This window comes from Pongo abelii, chromosome 20 (assembly GCF_028885655.2).
Source record: "Pongo abelii isolate AG06213 chromosome 20, NHGRI_mPonAbe1-v2.0_pri, whole genome shotgun sequence".
NCBI classification, from domain to species: Eukaryota; Metazoa; Chordata; class Mammalia; order Primates; family Hominidae; genus Pongo; species Pongo abelii.
In genome coordinates, this window is record NC_072005.2 from 33,011,700 (window position 1) to 33,029,917 (window position 18,218).

An 18,218-nucleotide genomic window follows, 5' to 3' on the forward strand; every position below is an offset into this window, starting at 1 on the left:
TCAATGGGATCAGAAATGTTTTTTGTAGATTCTGTAAAAAAGTGTTTTTCACCTGTTGAGTCCAAATAAAACTTTAACTCTGTGAGATGAATCCATGCATCACAAAGCATTTTCACAGATAGCTTTTTTCTACTTCTTATAGCAGGATATTGGGTTTCTCAGTATAGGCCTAAATGGGCTCAGAAATGTCTCGTACATTCTACAAAAACATGTTTCCAACCTGTTGAATCAAAACAGAGATTCCATTCGGTGAGAAGAATCCACACATCACAAAGCAACTTCACATATTGTGTTTTTCTAGTTTTTATCACAGGATCCTCGGTTTTTCACTATATGCCTCAATAGGCTCAGAAATGTCCCTTCTTAGATTTTATGAAAAAAGTGTTTCCAACCTGGTGACTCAAAACCCAGGTTCGATTCAGTGAGAAGAATCCAGATATCACAAAGCATTTTCACATATAGCTTGTTTCTATATGTTTCTTGTTTTATTATGGGATATTTGTTTCTTTATTATAGGCCTCAATGGCCTCTGAAATGTCCCTTCATAGATTCTACAAAAAAAACTGTTTCCAAACTGATTAACCAAAACAACAGTTTAACTCTGTGAGATAAATACACACATTGCAAAGCATTTTCACAGTTAGCTTCTTTAGAGTGTTTAATGCAGTACATTCAGTTTTTCAGTATAGGACTTAATGGCCTCATAAACGTTTCTTCGTAGATAATACAGTAAAAGTGTTTCCAACCTGTTGAATCAAAACAAAGTTTTAACTGTTTGAGATGAATTCACACATGGCAAAGCATTTTCACACAGCATTTTTATACTTTTTATCCACAGGATATTAGATTTTTCACTATCAGTCTCAATGAGCTCAGAAATGTCTTTTTGTAGATACTACAAAACGAGGCTTTCCAGCCTGTTGAATCAAAACAAAGTTTTACATCATTGAAATAAATCCACATTTCATGAAGCATTTTCACAGATAGCTTGTTTCTATTTTTCATTGCAAAATATACAGTCTGTCACTATAGGCCTAAATTGTCTTAGAAATATCCCTTCATAGATTCTACAGCAAGAGTGTTTTCAACCTGGTGAATCAATACACAGGTTCCATTTGGTGGGACTAATCCACACATCCTAAAGCATTTTCACAGATAGCGTGCCCAGGGGTCTTTATCATTAGACTGCTTTGGGTCAGCCAGCAGTCTCTCCCATTATTATGCCTGGAGTTGCCCAGGTTTCTCTATCATTAGACTGCCTGGGGTCAGCCTGAATTCTCTCTTGTTAGAATTCCTGGGGTTGCCCAGGTGTCTATAATTAGACTGCCTGGTCTCAGCCAGGAGTCTCTCACATTAGAATGCTTAGGGTGACATTGGTGTCTCTATCATTAGACTGCCTGAATTGGGCCAGGAGTCTCTTTCATTGGAATGCCTGGGGTTGACCAGGTGTCTCTAACCTTAGGCAGTCTAGGGTAGGACCAGAGTCTCTCCCATTAGAATGTCTAAGGTCACCCAGGCGTCTTTTTCATTAGACTGCATGAGGTCGCCCAGAGCCCCTCCCATTAGCATGCCTGGGTTCGCAGAGGCGTTTTCATCGTTAGTCTGGTGCAGGTCGGTCATTGATATCGCCAATGAGAATGCCGGGCATCTCCCAAATTCTCTCAAATTAGAATGTCTGGAATCGGCCGGGAGTTTCTCCCACTAGAATGCCTGTGGTGCCCAGTTGTCTATCATTAGACTGCTTCATGTCAGCCGGGATTCTTTTTTTTTAGAATGCCTGGGGTAGCCCAGGTGTCTCTGTCATTAGACTGCTTGGTGTCAGCCAGGAGTCTCTCCCATTCAACTGCCTGGTGTCACCCAGGTGTCTATTTTAAGACTGCCTGGGGTTGGCCAGGAGATTCTTTCATTAGAATGCATGGAATTGGCTGGGAATCTCTCCCATTAGAATGTTTGGGTTTGCCCATGTGTCTCTATCATTAGACTGCCTGGTTCAGCCAGCAGTCTCTCCCATAAAAATGCCTGGGATTGCCCAGGTTTCTCTATTATTAGACTGCCTGGTGTCAGTCAGGAGTCTCTTCCATTAGAATTGCCTGTGATTTGCCAGGAGTCTTACCCATTAAAATTACTAAGGTCACCCAGGTGTCTTTATAATTAGACTGCCTGGGGTCAGCTCGAAGTCTCTTCTATTAGAATGCTTGGGGTCCATCAAGTGTCTCTATTATTAGACTGCCTGGGGTCAGCCAGAAGTGTCTCCCATTAAAATACCTGCAGTCGTTCAGGTGTCTCTGTCATTATACTGCCTGCGATTGGCCGGGAGTCTCTTTCATTAGATTGCCTGTGGTTGCACAGATGTCTCTATCATTAGATTGCCTGGGCTGGCTTGGAGTCTTTCCCATTAGAATTCCAGGGTTCAGATGGAAGTCTCTTCCATTAGAATGCCTTAGGTCACCCAGGTTTCTGTAATATTAGAACGCCTGGGGTCAGATAATAGTCTTTTCCATTAGAATGTCTAGGATCACCTAGGTGTCTCTACTATTAGACTGCCTGTGTTCGACTATTAGTCTCTCCCATTACAATGAGTGGGCTCGATCAGTGTCTCTGTCATTAGACTGCCTGGGGTTGACCACGAGTATCTCCCATTAGAATGCTTTCTGTCATCTGGGAGTCTCTCCCATTGGAATGACTGGGGTCACCCACGTGTCTCTCTCATTAAATTCCTGGGGTCGGCTGGAGGTCTCTCCCATAATACCTGGGTCACCCAGGTGTCTCTAACATTAGACTGCTTGGGGTTGCACAGCTCTCTCTAACATTAGATTGCTGCTTGGGTTTGCACAGCTCTCTCTAACATTAGATTGCTTGGGGTCATCTGGGAGTTTCCCCCATTAAAATGCCTGGAGTCTCACAGGTGTCTCTATTATGAGACTGCCTGATGTCAGCCAGCAGTCTCTTCCATTAGAATGCCTGTTGTATCCCAGGTGTCACTATTATTAGAATTCCTGGGGTCGGTGGAGGGTATCTCCCATAAGAATGCCTGGGTTCACCCAGGTGTCTCTAACGTTAGATTGGCTGGGGTCCTTTGGAAGTCTCCCCCATTAGGATGCCTTGGGTCACCCAAGTTTCTCTACCATTAGACTGCCTGTGGTCAGTTGAGAATCTCCCCCATTAGAATGCCTGGGGTCACCCAGTTGTCTCTATGCATGGATTGCCTGGGTTTGTACAGAAGCCTCTCCAATTAGAATGCCTGATGTCATCCAGGTGTCTGTATTATTAGACTGCCTGGGGTCAGGCAGGAGTTTCTCCCATTAGAATATCTGGTGTCAGCTGGAATTCTCTCTCATTAGAATGCTTGGGGTCGCACAGGTGTATCTATTATTTGCATGCCTGGGCTTCTCCTGTAGTCTCTCCCATTAGAATGCCTGTGGTTGCCCAGCTGTCAACATTAGACTGCCTGCGGTCCGCCAAGATTGTCTCTTATTAGAATGCCTTGAGTCATCCGGGAGTTTCTCCCATTAGTATGCCTGGGGTCACCCAGGTGTCTCTATCATTAGACTGCCTGGGGTCAGCTGGGAGGCTCTCCTATTAAAATGCCTTTGGTGGCTTAGATTCCTCTACAATTTGACTGCCTGTGTTCAGCCAGCAGTCTCTCCCATTAGAATGCCTGGACTCTCCCAGGTGTCTCTATCGTTAGACTGCCTGAGGTCAGCCAGGAGTGTCTCTCATTAGAATACCTGTATTCATCCCTATTTCTTTATTAGACTGCCTGCGGTTTGGCGGGAGTCTCTCCCATTAAAAAGCCTGTCCTCGATAAGGTGTCTATCATTTGAATGCCTGGGTTCAACCAGGACCCTCTCTTAGAATGTCTCGGGTCATTGAAGTGTCTCTATCATAAGACTGCCTGCATCAGCTAGGAGTCTCTCCCATTAGGGTCCCTGAGGTCAGCCGGGAATCTCTATTATTAGAATGCCAACGGTCGCTCAGATGTCTCTATCATTAGAGAGCCTATGGTCAGCCAGGAGTCTTTTTTATTAGAATGCCTGGTGTCGGCCTGGAGTCTCTCCCGTTAGAATACCTGGAGTCACAGAGGTGTCGCTATTATTAGAATGTCTGATGTCGGTCTGGAGTCTCTCCCATTAGAATATCTTAAGTCACATAGATGCCTTTGTCATTAGACTGCCTGTGATCAGCCGGTAATCTCTCCAATTAAAACTCCTGAGGTCGCCCAGGTGTGTCTATAATCAGACTGCCTGGGGTCAGCCAGACATCTCTTTCAAAAGAATGCCTGGGTTTGGCTGGAAGTCTCTCCTATTAGAAAGCCTGGGGACGCCCAGGTGTCTCTATCATTAAAACATCAAGTCATCCGAGAGTCTATTCCATTAAAATGCCTGCTGTTGCCCAGTTGTCTCTATCATTAGATTTCCTGCAGTTGGTCGGGTGTCTCTCCCACTAGAATTCCTGGGGCTGTTCAGGTGTCTCTATCGTTAGACTGCCTGGGGTAGGCCACGAGTCTCTCCCATTAGAATGGCTGGGGTCGGCGGTGAGTCCCTCCCATTAGAATGCCTAGGGTCACCCAGGTGTCTCTATCATTAGGTGGCCTGGAGTCGGCTGGGAGTCACTCCCCTTAAAATGCCTGGGGTCGACTTGGCGTATAAAATTATACTGCCTAGGTTTGGCCAGAAGTCTCTCCCATTAGAATGCCTGGGTTTGCCCAGGAGTTCTATCATTGGACTGCCTGGGGTCAGCTGGGAGTCTCTTCCATTAGAATACCTGGGGTTGCTCAGGTGTCTTTATTATTAGACTGCCTGGGATCCACCAGGAGTCTCTTTCCTTAGAATGCCTCAGGTCACCGAAATGTCTTTATAATTAGACTGCTTGGGTTCGGCAGGAGTCTATCTCATTAGAATGACTGGGGTCACCCAGGTGACTCTATCGTTAGACTAACAAGGGTCAGCCATGAATCTCTCCCATTAGAATGCCTGAGGTCGCCTAGGTGTCTCTATCCTAAGACTGCCTTTTGTCGGCTAGAAGTCTCTTACCAGAATGCCTGGGGTTGACTGGGAGTCTCTTCTATTAGAATATTAGGGGTCGCCCAGGTGTCTGTATCATTTGATTGCCTGGGCTCTGCTGGGAGTCTCTCCCATTAGAATGCCTGTGGTTGCCCAGGTGTCTCTATCATTAGACTGCCTGGGATCCACCAGGAGTCTCTTCCATTAGAATACCTGGGGTCACCCGGTTTTTCTGTAATTAGGCTGCCTTGAGTCAGCATGGAGTCTTTCCATTAAAATGCCTGGGGTCTCCCAGGTGTTTCTATCCTTAAACTGCCTGTGGTCGGCCAAGAGTCTCTCCCATTAGAATGCCTGGAACTTCCTGGGAGCCCGTACCATTAGAATGCCTTGGGTCACCCAGATGTCTCTGTCATTAGCCTGCCTAAGTTCAGCCAGGAATCACTTTCATTAGAATGCCTGGGGTTGCCCAGGGGTTTCTATCAGACTGCCTGGTGTCGGCCAGCAGTCTCTCCCATTAGAATCACTGGGGTTTGCAGGGAGTCTCTCCCAGTAGATTACCTTGGGTCATCCCAGTGTCTCTATCATTGGAATGCCTAGGGTGGACCAGGAGTCTTTTTTATTAAAATGCCTGGGGTTGGCTGGGTATCTCTATCATTAGATTGCCTGCGTTTGGCTGGCAGTTTCTCCCATTATAATGCCTGGGATCATCCAGGCGTCTCTAACATTAGACTGCCTGTGGTTGGCTGGGTGTCTCTCCACTTTGAATGCCTGGTTTTGGCTGGGAGTCTCTCCTATTAAAATGCCTGGGGTCGCAAAAGTGTCTTTATCATTGAACTGTCCAGGTAGACCAGGAGTCCCTCTCATTAGAATGTTGGGAGTTGCCCCGGTGTCTCTGTTGTTACAGTGTCTGAATTCGGCAAGAAGTCTCTCTCCTTAGAATGCCTGGGGTCGGCCTGGAGTCTCTCTCATAAAAATGTCTTAAGACGCACAGTTGCCCCTATCACAAGAATGCCTAAGGTCGGCCTAGAGTCTCTTTCATTAGGATGCCTGGAGTTGCACAGGTGTCTCTGTCATTAGAATGTCTGCAGTCTGCCAGGAGTCTCTCCCATTAGAATGCCTCAAGTCGCCCAGGAGACTCTATCCTTAGACTGCCTGGGGTCAGTCAGGAGTCTCTCATATTGGAATACCCGGGGTCGGTTGGGAGTATGTTCACAGACAGAATGTTTGTAGTTTTTATGGTGGGATATTCGGTTTTTCACTACACTCCTCAATTTGCTCAGAAATGTCCCTCGTAGATTCTACAAAAAAGTGTTTCAAACCTGTTGAATTAAAAAAAAAAAAAAAAAAGGTGTAACTCTTTGACATGAATCTAAACATCGGAAAGCATTTTCACAAATAGCTTCTTTCTAGCTTTCATCACGAGACATTTGGTTTTTCACTATATGCCCTCATACTGTGAAATGTCCCTTCGCGGATTCTATCAAAAGAGTGTTTCCAACCTGGTGAATCAAAACACAGGTTTCATTCAGTGAGATGAATCCACATATTATAAAGCATTTTTGCAAATAATTTGTTTCTAGTTTTTATCATGGGAAGTTGGATTTTTCTTTATAGGCCTCAATGGGGTCAGAAATGCCTCCTCATAGATTCTACAAAAAGTGTGCATTTATAGTGTTGCATGGAAACAACAGTTTGACACTGTGAGAGAAGTCCACACAACACAAAGCATTTTCCCAGACAGCTTCTTTCTAGTTTTTATTGCAGGATATTCTGTTCATTACTATAGGCCTCAAGGGACTCAGAAATGTCCCTTCGTCCACTACAAGAGTGTTTCCAACCTGTTGAAACAAAACAAAGGTTTAAATCTGTGAGATGAATCCACACATGGCAAAGCATTTTCACACATAGCTTGTTTCTAGTTTTTATAGCAGGATATTTGTTTTCTCACTACAGGCCTCAATGCACTCAGAAATGTCCCTTCACAGATTTTACCAACAGAGTGTTTTTAACCTGGTGAAGTAAAACACTGGTTGTATTCAGTGAGATGAATACACATTTTCATAGATAACTTGTTTCTCATTTATATCACAGGATATTCAATTTTTTACTATAGGCTTCAATGGTCTCAGAAATGTTTCTTCATAGATTCTACAAAAAGAGTGTTTCCAACCCGTTGAATCAAACACAGGTTTAACTTTGTGAGACAAATCCACACATTGCAAAGCATTTTCACAGATAGCTTGTATCTAGTTTTTATCACGGGATATTCAGTTTTTCACTAGAGACCTCAATGGTCTCAGAAATTTTTTTGGTAGATTCTACAATAAGAGTGTTTCCAATGTAGTGGATCAAAACCAAGTTTAACTCTGTGAGATGAACCACAGATCACAAAGCATTTTCACATATAGCTTGTTTTGAGTTTTTATCACGGGATATTCGGTTTTTCACTACAGGCCTCAACGGGCTCAGAAATATGTCATTGTAGATTCTATAAAGAGTGTTTCCAACCTGTTGAATAAAAACAAAAGTTTAACTCTGTGAGACCAATACCCACACATCTCAAAGCATTTTCAAAGATACCTCGTGCCTAGTTTTTATCACGGGATATTCGATTTTTCAATATACGACACAATGCACTCAGAAATATTTCTTTATAGACTATACAAAAAGAGTGTTCCCAATCTGGCAAATCAAAATACACGATTATATCTGTTACATGAATGCACATATTACAAAGCATCTTCACAGATAGCTTGTTTATAGTTTTAATTCTGGGATATTTGGTTTTTCACTATAGGCCTCAATGGGCTCAGAAATATTCCTACGTAGATTCTACAAAAAGAGTTTTCCAACCTGTTGAATCAAAGCACAAGTTTCATTCTATGAGATGAATAGACGAATCACAAGGCATTTTCACAGACAGGTTGTTTCCAGTTTTTATTGCAGGACATTCTGTTTTTCACTAGAGGCCTCGATAGGTTAAAAAGTATCTCTTCGTAGATTCTACAAAAAGAGTGGTCTCAACATGTTGAATCAGAACAAAGGTTAAACTCTGTGAGAAGAATCCACACATTACAAAGCATTTTCACAGATAGTTGCTTTCCATTTTTTATCACAGGAGTTTCGGGTTTTTTTTTTCCCCTATAGGTTTCAATGGTTTCAGAAATGTTTCTTCGTAGAGTCTACAAAAAGAGTGCTTTTAACCTGTTGAATTAAAACAAAGGCTTAATTCAGTGAGATGAATCTACAATTCACAAAGCATTTTTGCAGATAGCTTGTTTCTACTATTTATTGCAGGATATTCGGTTTACCTTTATAGGCCTAACTGGGCTAAGAAATGTCCCTTTGTCTGTTCAACAAAAACAGTGTTTCAAACCTGGTGAATAAAAACAAACGTTTAACCCTGAGACACTCATCCACATTACACAAAGTATTTTCACAGATAGATTTTTTCTAGGTTTATTGCAGGATATTTAGTTTTTCACTATTGGCCTCAATGGGTTCAGAAATGACCCTTCGTAGTTTCTATAAGAAGAGTGTTTCCAGCCTGTTGAATCAAAATAAAGTTTGAAATCTGTGAGATGGATCCATGCATCACACAGCATTTTCACAAATAGATTGTTTCTAGATATTAATGCAGGAGATTCATTTTTTCACTATAGTCCTCGAGGGGCTCAAAAATGTTTCTTTGTAGATTCTACAAAAAGAGTGTTTCACACCTGTTGAATCAAAACGAAGGTTTAACTCAGTGAGATGAATTCACCCATTGCAAACCATTTTCACAGCTAGCTTGTTTCTAGTTTTTGTCATGAAGTATTCAGTTGTCCACTATAGTGTACAATAGGGACAAAGATATTTCTTCACAGATTCTTCAAATACAGTGGTTCCAACCTGTTAAATCAAAACAAAGGTTTAATTCTGTGAAATAAATCTACACATCTCAAAGCATTTCCACAGATATCTTGTTTCTAGTTTTTATCGCAGGATATTCAGTTTTTTGCTATAATCTCCATAGGCTCAGAATTGTCCCTTCGAAGATTCTACAAAAACAAGTTTTTTAACGTGTTGAATCAAAACATAGGTTTAACTCGGTGAGACAAATCCACACATTGCAAAGCATTTACACAGCTATTTTGTTTCTAGTTTTTATTGTGGGATATTCATTTTTTTTGCTATTGGCCTCCATGGGCTCAGAAATGTCTCTTTGCAGATTCTATAAAAAGAGCGTTTTCAACTTGTTGAATTAAAACAAAGTTTTAACTCTGTGAGATAAATTTACACATCACAAAACGATTTCACAGAGAGCTGGTTTCTACTTTTTATCGCGAGAGATTCACTTCACAATAGGCCTCAATGGGCTCAGAAATGTTTTTTCATAGATTCTACAAAAAAAGTGTTCTTAACCTGTTGATTTAGAACAAAGGTCCAACTCTCAGATGAATCCACACATCAAAACTCATTTTCACAGTTTGTTTTAGATTTTAAAATGGGATATTAGCTTTTTCACTATAGACTTCGATTGGCTCAGAAATTTTTTTTCATAGATTCTACAAAAAGAATGTTTCCAAGGTGTTGAATAAAAACAAAGGTTATCCCTGTGAGATGAATGAACATATCACACAGCACTTTCCCACAGAGGTTGTTTCTATTTTTGCTCACAGGATATTTGATTTTTCACTATAGGCTTCAATGGGCTTTGAAATGTCCCTTTATATAATCTACTAAAACAGTGTTTCCAATTTGTTCAATCAAAACAAAGGTTTAAATCTGTGACATGAATCCACATATTGCAAAGCATTTTCACAGATAGCTTTGTTTCTATATTTTAAAGTGCATTATACATTTTTTTACTATAGTTTTTAATGGTCTCAGAAATGTCCCTTTGTAGATTCTACAAAAAAAGTGTTTTCAACGTGTTGAATCAAAACAAAGGTTCATCTCTGTGAGATACATCCACACATCACAGAGCATTTTCACAGATAACTTGTTTCTAGTTTCTATCCTGGGATATTTGGTATATCACTATACACCTCAACTGGCTAAGAAATGTCCCTTCATACATTCCACAAAAGAGTGTTTCCAAACTGGTGAATCAAAACACAGGTTCCATTTGGTGAGATAAATGCATACATCACAAAAGATTTTCACAGATTGCTTGTTTCCAGTTTTTATTGCGGGATATACGGCTTCTTGCTATAGGCCTCAGTGGGCTCAGAAATATTCCTTCGTAGATTCTACAAAAAGAACGTTTCTAACATGTTGAATAAAAACAAATGTTTAACTCTGTGAGATTAACCCACACATCGGGAACCATTTACTCAGACAGCTTTTTTTCTAGTTTTTATTGCAGGATATTCAGTTTTTCTCTACAGGCCTCAGTGGGCTCAGAAACGTCTTTTCATAGATTCTACAAAAAGAGTGATTTCAACCTGTTGGTTAAAAACATAGTTTTAACTTTGTGAGATAAGTCCACACATTACAAAGCATTTTCACAGATGGCTTGTTTCTAGATTTTATCGCCAGAAATTCGGTTTTTAACTACAGGCTTCAATGGGCTCAGAAATGTCCCTACATTTTTTACCGTAGGCCTCAATGGGTCAGAAATGTCCCTTCGTAGATTCTACCAAAAAGTGTTTGCAAGGTGTTGAATTGAAACAAAGATTTAACTCTGTGAGGTGAAGCCACACATCGAAAAGGATTTTCAGAGATAGCTTGTTTCTATTTCTTATCGTGGAATATTCAAATTTTACAATATGCCTCAATGGGCTCAGAAATGTCACTTCGTAGATTTCACAAAAAGTGTTTCCAACCTGGAGAATCAAAACACAGGTTCCATTGGGAGAGATGAATCCACACATCACAAAATATTTTTACATATAGCTTGTTTCTAGTTTTTAATGCTGGATATTTAGTTTCTCACTATAGGTCTCCATGGGCACAGAAGTGTCCTTTCATAGATTCTACAAAAAGACTTTTTCTTATGTGTTGAATTAAAACATAGTTTTAAATCTGTGAGATAAATGTTCATATCATAAACCATCTTCACATATAGATTGTTTCTAGATTTTAAGGAAGGATATTCTGCTTTTTGCTATAGGCCTCAATGGCCTCAGAATGTCCCTTCATAGATTCTAGAAAAAGAGTGTTTCCAAGGTGTCAAATAAAAATATAAGTTTAACTCTGTGAGATGAACCCACACATCACAAAGCATTTTCACACAGGGCTCACTTCTAGGTTTTATCATGGGATATTCAGTTTTTCACTATAGGCATCAATGGGCTTTGAAATATCTTTTTGTAGATTCAACTAAAAGAGTGTTTTTATCTCGTTGAATAAAAAAAAAGGTTGAAATGTGTGAAATGAATGAAAATATTCCAAAGCATTTAAACAGATAACTTGTTTCTAAATATTAAGGCAGGTTGTTTGATTTTTTTTTTTTTTTTACTATAGCTGTTGATGGTCTCAGAAATGTCCCTCTGTACTTTCTAAAAAAAAAGTTTGTAGACTGTCAAATCAAAATAAAGGTTTAATTCTGTAAGATAAATCCACACATTGCAAAGCATTTTTGGAAACAGTTTGTTTCTAGTTTCTATCATGGGATATTTTGTTCATCACTATAGGCCTCAATGGGCTGAGAAATGTTCCTTCATAGACTCTACAAAAAAGTGTTTCCAACCTGGTGAATCAAAACACAGGTTCCATTTGGTAAGAATAATCCACACACCAATAAGCATTTTGACAGATAATGTTTTTCTATTTTTCTTCGTGGGATCCTTGATTTTTCACTACAGGCTCAAAGGGGCTCAGAAATATCCTTCGTAGATTCTACAAAATGAGCATTTCCAACCTACTGAATCAAAGCATAGGTCCCATCCAGTGAGAAGAATCCACACATTGCAAAGCATTTTCACAGGTATCTTTTCTCTAGTTTATATCACAGGATGTTCAGTTTTCCACTATAGGTCAAAATTGGTTCAGAAATGTTCCTTCGTAGATTCCGCAAAAAGAGTGTTTGCAACCTGTTGAATCAAAACAAAGGTGTAACTTTGTGATAGGAATACACACACAGCAAAGCACTTTTACAGATAGCTTTTTCTAGTTTTTATAGCAGAATCCTCAATTTTTTACTATAGGCCTCAATTAGCTCAATTATGTCCCTTCATAGATTCTACAAAAGAGTGTTTCCAACTTGTTAAATCAAAACAAATGTTTAACTCTGTGAGATGAATGCACACAACCCAAAGCATTTTCACAGAAGCCTGTTTCTAGTTTTTATCACTAGTTATCTGATTTTTCACCATAGGCCTAAACAGGCCCAGAAATGTTCCTTCGTAGTTTTTACAAAAAGTGTGCTTCCAACCTAATGAATCAAAAGAAAGGTTTTACTCTGTGAGATGAATCCAGACATCACAAAGCATTTCCACGGATACCTTGTTTGTAATTTTTATTGAGGGATATTCAATTTTTCACTGTAGGCCTCAATGAGCTCAGAAATGTGCCTGCACAGATTCTACAAAAAAAATTGATTCCACCTGTAATACCAACACTTTGGGAGGCCAAGGCAGGCAGATCAGGAGGTCAGCAGATCGAGACCATCCTGGCTAACACGGTGAAACCCCGTCTTTAATAAAAATTAAAAAAAACTGCCAGTTGTGGTGGCTGGCACCTGTATTCTCAGCTACTTGTGAGGCTGAGGCAGGAGAATTGCTTGAACCTGGGAGGCAGAGCTTGCAGTGAGCCGAGATCATGCCATTGCATTTCCTGGGTGACAGAGCAAGACTCTGTCCAAAAAAAAAAAAAATTGCTTGAACCTGGGAGGCAGAGCTTGCAGTGAGCCGAGATCATGCCATTGCATTTCCTGGGTGACAGAGCAAGACTCTGTCCAAAAAAAAAAAAAAAAAAAAAAGGAAAGAAAAAGAAAGAAAAAAAAAGAAAAGTGATTCCAACCTTTTGAATCAAAACAAAGGTTTAATTTTGTGAGATGAATTCACCCATCATAAAGCATTTTCACAGATAACTTGTTTCCAGTTTTTCTTGTAGAATCCTCAGTTTTTCACAACAGGCCTCAGAAATATCTCTTCATACATTCTACAAAAACAGTGTTTCCAACCTGTTAAATCAAAACAATGGTTTAATTCTGTGAAATGAATCCACACATTGCAAAGCATTTTCACAGATAGCTTGTTTCTAGTTTTTATCATGGGATATTTGGTTTTCACCATAACCCAGACAGGGCTCAGAAATGTCAATTTGTAGATTCTACAAAAAGCATGTTTCCAACCTGTTGAATCACAACAATGGTTTAACTCTGTGAATTGAATCCACACATCACAAGGCATTTTCATAAGTAGCTTTTTTTTTTTGTCTGTTTGTTTTTATTGCAAGATATTTGGTTTTTCACTATAGGTTTCAAAGGGCTGAAAAAGTCCCTTAAGAGACACTAAAAAATGGTGTTTTGAACGTGTTGAATAAAAAAAGGTTTACCTCTATGAAATAAATTCACCAATCACAAAGCATTTTCACAGATAGCTTGTTTCTAGTTTTATCACAGGATCCTCGGTTTATCACTATAAGACTCAATGCACTCCCCAATGTCTTTTTGTAGGTTCTACAAAAACAGTGTTTCCAGCCTGTTGAATCAAAATAAAAGTTTAATTCTTTGAGATGAATCCACACATCACAAAGCATTTTCACAGATAGCTTGTTTCTAGTTTTTATCACGGGATAATTTGTTTTTCATTCAATGCACTCAGAAATGTTGATGCTTAGATTCTACAAAAAAGCGTGTTTTCAAACAGATGAATCAAAACAAATGTTTAACTCTGTGAGATGAATCCACACATGACAAACCATTTTCACAGATAGCTTGTTTGTAGTTTTTATCATGGGACATTCGAATTTTCAGCATATCCCTCAATGGGATCAGAAATATTCCTTCATAGATTCTATAAAAATAGTGTTTCCAAACTGGTGAATCAAAGCACAGGTTCCATTTGGTGAGATGAATCCAGTCACCATAAATGATTTTCACAGATAGCTTGTTTCTACTTATTACAGTGGGATATTCTGTTTCTCACTATAGGCCTAAATGGGCTCAGAAATTTCCCTTCATAGTTTTTACAAAAAGAGTGTTTCCAATCAGTTGAATCAAAACAAAGGTTTAACTTTGTGAGATGAATTCACACATCACAAAGTATTTTTACAGATAACTTCTTTCTAGATTATAAGACAGGATATTTGTTGTTGTTGCTTTGCTATAGACCTCAATAGGCTCAGAAATGGCCCTATGTAGGTTATAGAAAAAAAAGTGTGTCCAACCTCGTGAATCAAAACACAGGTTTTATTTGGTGACATGAACCCTCACATCACAAAGCATTTTCACTGATAACTTGTTTCTAGTTTTTATCACACAATATTCAGATTTTGCCAATAGGCTTCAAAAAGTTCAGAAATATCCCTTTGTAGATTCTACAAAAAGAGTATTTCCAACCTGTTGAATCCATACAAACGTTTAACTCTGTAAGATGGATGGACACATGGAAAAGCATCTTCACAGATAGCTTGTTTCTGGTTTATATTGCAGGATATTCAGTTTTTCACTGTAGGCCTCAATAGGTTCAGAAATATCCCTTCATAGATTCTACAAGAAAAGTGTTTCCAACCTGTTGAATATAAGCAAAGGCATAACTCTGTGAGATGCATCCACAGATCTCAAGGCATTTTCACAGAGAGCTTATTTATAGTTTTTATCATGGGATATTCCATTTTTCACTCTAGACCTCAATTGGCTCAGAAATGTTCCTTTGTAGATTCTACAAAAAGATTGTTTCCAACCTGTTGAATCAAAACATAGGTATAACTCTGTGACATGAATCCATAACCGCAAAGCGTTTTCACAGATAGCTTGCTTCTAGTTTGCATCACATGAGGGCTCAGAAATGTTTTCTCATAGATTCTACTAAAAAAGTGTTTCCAACCTGTTGAACCAAAACAAAGGTTTAACTCTATGAGATGCTTCCACACATCACAAAGTATTTTCACAGACAGAAAGTTTTTAGTTTTAATCACTGGATATTCTGTTTTTCACTGTAGGCCTCAAAGGGCTCAGAAATGTCAATTCATAGTTTCTACAAAGAGAGTGTTTCCAACCTGTTTAATTACAGCAATGGTTTAACTCTGTAAGATGAATGAAAACATCATAAGGCATTTTCCCAGATAGCTTGTTTCTAGTTTTTACTGTGGGATATTCAGTTTTGCACTATACACATCAATAGACTCAGAAATGTCCTATCATAGATTCTACAAAAAAAGTATTTCCAACGTGGTGAGTCAAACATAAGGTTTAACTCTGTGAGATGAATCCACACATCAGAAAGCACATTCAAAGATAGCTCGTTTCTAGTTTTTATTGCAAGATATTCGATTTTTTACTATAGGCCTCAATGGGCTCAGATACATCCCATTGTATATTCTACAAAAAAGTGTTTCCAATCTGGTGAATCAAAACACAGGCTCCTTTTAATGAGATGAATCCACACATCACAAGGCATTTTCAAAGAGATTGTTTCTAGTTTCAACTGCAGAATATTTGTTCTTTTACTATAGGCTTCAATGGGCTCAGAAATGTTTCTTTGTAGATTCTACAAAAAGAGTATTTCCAATATGGTGAATCAAAAAAAAAAAAAAAAAGATTTAACTCTGTGGGATGAGAGAACACATTGCAAAACATTTTTACATATAACTTCTTTCATAGATTCTACAAAAAGAGTTCTTCTAACTTGTTGAGTTGAGAAAAGGGTTTAACTGTGCGAGATAAATTTACACATGGCCAACTATTTTCACAGATCACTTGTTTCTAGTTTATTTTGTGGGATATTCAGTTTTTCAATATAAGCCTCAATAAGCTCAGTAATGTCCCTTCGTATATTCTTCAAAAAGATTGTTTTCAACCTGCTAAATCGAAACACGAGTTTCATTCGGTGAGATGAATTCACACATCAGAAAGCACCTTCACATGTAGCTTGTTTCTAGTTTTGTTTGCAGGATATTAGATTATTTTGCTATAGACCTAAATGCGCTCAGAAATTTCTACAAAAAAGTTCTTCCAGTTTATTCAATCAAAGCAGAGGTTTATCTTCATGAGATGAATCTGCACATCACAAATCACTTTCACAGATAAGTGTTTTCAGTTTTTATTGCAGGAAATTCAGTTTTTCACTACAGGCCTCAATGAGCTCAGAAATGTTCCATTGTAGATTTTACAAAAAGGTTTCCAACCTAGTGAATCAAAACACAGATTCAATTAGCTGAGATAAATCTCCACTTCAGAAAGCATTTTCACAGATAGCATCTTTTTATTTTTTATCACGAGACATTTGATTTTTTACTATTGGCCTCAATGAGGTCAGAAATGTCTCTTGGTAGATTCTATAAAAAGAGTGTTTCCAACCTGTTCAATCAAAACAAAGGTTTAACTCTGTGAAATGAATTCAAACATTGAAAAGCATTTTCACGGATAGCTTGTTACTAGTTTTTATCGTGTGATATTTGATTTTTTACTCTTAGCCTCAATTTGCTCAAATATGTCCCTTTGTAGATTCTCTTAAAAAAAAAAAGTGTTTCCTACCTGGTGAATCAAAACTCAGGTTTCAGTTGGCCAGATGAATCCACACACCACAAAGCATTATCACAGATAGCTTCCTTCTAGTTTTCCTTACGGGATATTCGATTTTTCATTATAGGCCTCAATGTGCTTAGAAATGTCCATTTGTATGTTCTACAAAAAGAGTGTTTCCAGCCTGTTGAATCAAAAGATTGATTTAACTCTGTGAGATGAATGTTCACATTGCAAACCATTTTCACAGATAGCTTGTTTGTTGTTTTTATCATGGGATATTCAGTTTTTCACTATAGGCCTCAATGGACTCAGAAATGCCCCTTCATAGATTCTATAAAAAAAGTGTTTCCAACCCTTTGAATGAAAATAGAGGTCTAACTCTGTGAGGTGAACCCACAATTTACAAAGCATTTAATCAAATAGCTTGTTTCTTGTTTTTATAGTGGGATATTCAGTTTTTTACTATAGGTTTCAAAAGACTCAGAAATGTCACCCAGATGTTTCTATCATTAGACTGCCTGGGGTCAGTAAGGAGTCTCTCCCATTAGAATGCCTGCTGTTGCTCAGGAGTCTGTATAATTAGATTGCCTGTTGTTGGCCAAGAGTCTCTTTCATCAGAATGCTTGGGATCATCCAGGTGTCTCTATTCATAGACCACCTGTGTTCACCAGCAGTCTCTCTCTATTAGAATGCTTGGCGTTGGCCAATAGTTTCTTGAATTAGAAGGCCTGGGGTCGCCTAGGTGTTTCTATTATTAAAATGCTTTGCCTCATCCCCTTTTCTTCATCATTAGAATGCCGGAGTTGGGCCAAGAATCTCTCCCATTAGAATTCCTGCGGTTTCCCAGGTGTCTCTATCACTAGACTGTTTGTGGTTACTAGGAGTCTCTTTTTAGAATGCCTGGGGTTTGCCAGGAGTCTCTAAAATTAGAATGCCTGGAGTCTCCCAGGTATTTCAATCATAAGACTGCCTGGGGTCAGCCAAATCTCTCTCCCATTAAAATGCCTGTGCTCTTCCGGTGTTTCTATCATTAGACTGCCTGTGGTTGGCCAGGAGTCTCTCCCATTAGAATACCTTGGGTCACCAAGGTGTCTATATAGGCTGCCTGGTTTCAGCTAGAAGTCTCTCCAATTAGAATCTCTGGTGTCAGCTGGGGTTCTCTGCTATTAGAATGCCTGGGGCCACCCTGGTGTCTCTTTAATTAGACTGCTTGTTGTCGGCCAGGAGTCTCTTTAATTAGAATGCTTGGAATTGCCCAAGTGTCTGTATTATGAGATGGCCTGGGGTCGGCCAGGAATCTCTCCCATTAGAATGCATGAGGTTTGCCGGGAGCATCTAAAGTTAGAATGCCTGAGGTCACTTAGGTGACTCTATCATTAGAATGCCTGGGGTCAGCCGGGAGTCTCTCCCATTAGAATGCCTGGGGTTGCTCAAGTTTCACTATCACTAAAATGCCTGGGGCCGACTGGGGTCTCTCCCATAAAAATACCTGTGGACACCCAGATATCTCTATCATTAGACTGCCTGAGGTCACTCAGGAGTCTCTATCATTTGATTGCCAGGGGTCAGCCAGTAATCCCTCCCATTAAAATGCCTGG

The 18,218-nt window shown here is 39.3% G+C and overlaps 1 long non-coding RNA gene across 8 annotated transcripts in view; it reads right to left on the reverse strand.

Moving 5' to 3' along the window:
- Positions 1 to 448: 448 nt before the first annotated feature.
- LOC112130133 (uncharacterized) overlaps positions 449 to 18,218 on the reverse strand; it is a 61,213-nt gene continuing 43,443 nt past the window's right edge. Inside the window, exons 4-10 of one of the 8 annotated variants that reach the window (XR_010138462.1) lie at positions 16,630 to 16,801; positions 13,488 to 16,280; positions 12,951 to 13,113; positions 11,855 to 12,022; positions 8,723 to 8,894; positions 7,857 to 8,207; positions 449 to 6,322 (exon numbers count right to left, since the gene is read on the reverse strand). This is a non-coding gene — a long non-coding RNA (uncharacterized LOC112130133). Of the gene's footprint in view, positions 6,323 to 6,745; positions 13,114 to 13,487; positions 16,281 to 16,629; positions 16,802 to 18,218 lie in introns of those variants that run through there. The other 7 variants (XR_010138459.1, XR_010138463.1, XR_010138465.1 and 4 more) reach the window with 7 other exon arrangements.